We start from the raw sequence: 1,054 nt of genomic DNA, 5'->3' as shown, positions 1-1,054 counted from the left end.
CATTTTTTTCGCTTATTGGAGGAGAAGTTTTTTTACGGATCAATGTATATATTTTTGTTTTAAGAATATCTTGCGTAGTGTTGCTTTTTGTGTAAATTAGTGTAAATAAGTACTGCATTTGTGCCTATATCATTTATTACAACATGTATTGCCAATAATGAAAAGCTAATTGTTTTAATCAATAACTGATACTGATATAACTGGTTGTGGGAGCAGTGGTCTAATGGTAAGACGCTGGATTAGGGATCGAGAGGTCCCGGGTTCGAATCCCGCCCTGACCGCTGGAATTTCCTTGAGCAAGAAATTTATACCACAACTGCTCCTCTCCACCCAGGTGTATAAATGGGTACCTGTGAGGGAAATAAGCCAATGGTTGTATACTGCGCCAAGATGTTAACGGACGACTTATGACCCAGTGATCAGGGAAAAACTGTAAAGCGCCTTTGAACGCACATCTCGAGTATGAAAAGGGCGCTATATTAATGTGGTATAAAAAAACTGATCCACAACTGATCACAGGGGAAAGATCACAGGGACTGGGCAAATACGCGAAACTTTCTGGTTTTGTATAAGAACAAAACATAATCAAAATATTTTGTGGTTTTTCTAATTTGCTTATTTAGTGGAGAATCAATGTAGTACGTTAGTTGACGACCTATCACACAAGCAAGTTTATTGAAAGGCGTAGTGGTACTAAAACGTACAATTTATTAGTTTATTAATAGACATATAATAACGATCGATATACACTACTTCACCAAATAGCAGTACATAAATGATGTCAGCCAGAATAGTTCAGTTCGAAGAGCGTTAGACTGAAGTTGTTTACGCAACAATCATCTAAAGGCCCCCGGTTCAATCCCGAGTTCCGGCACGAACGGAACAGTTCGGCGACTGACAATTTTTTTCAGTCATGTTAATAAATATAATAAAGCTTTATTTTATGAAGACATTTTAAAATCCATTTTACTACAATTGGACATTTTTATTAAAATTAATGGATGTCGCGTGGTGACAACGTTAATAATAATTTCTTACATCACTTAAATATCTT

General features: G+C 36.2%; 1 non-coding gene across 1 annotated transcript; it reads left to right on the top strand.

Moving 5' to 3' along the window:
* The first annotated feature begins 202 nt into the window (after positions 1-202).
* Positions 203-281, top strand: Trnap-agg (transfer RNA proline (anticodon AGG)). The gene has a single exon. It is a non-coding gene; the product is annotated as a tRNA-Pro (tRNA).
* The last annotated feature ends 773 nt before the right edge of the window (positions 282-1,054 follow it).

This window comes from Dreissena polymorpha, chromosome 3 (genome assembly GCF_020536995.1).
Source record: "Dreissena polymorpha isolate Duluth1 chromosome 3, UMN_Dpol_1.0, whole genome shotgun sequence".
NCBI classification, from domain to species: domain Eukaryota; kingdom Metazoa; phylum Mollusca; class Bivalvia; order Myida; family Dreissenidae; genus Dreissena; species Dreissena polymorpha.
The sequence above is the reverse complement of the archived record's forward strand: the minus strand, read 5'-3'. Positions and strand labels throughout refer to the sequence as shown.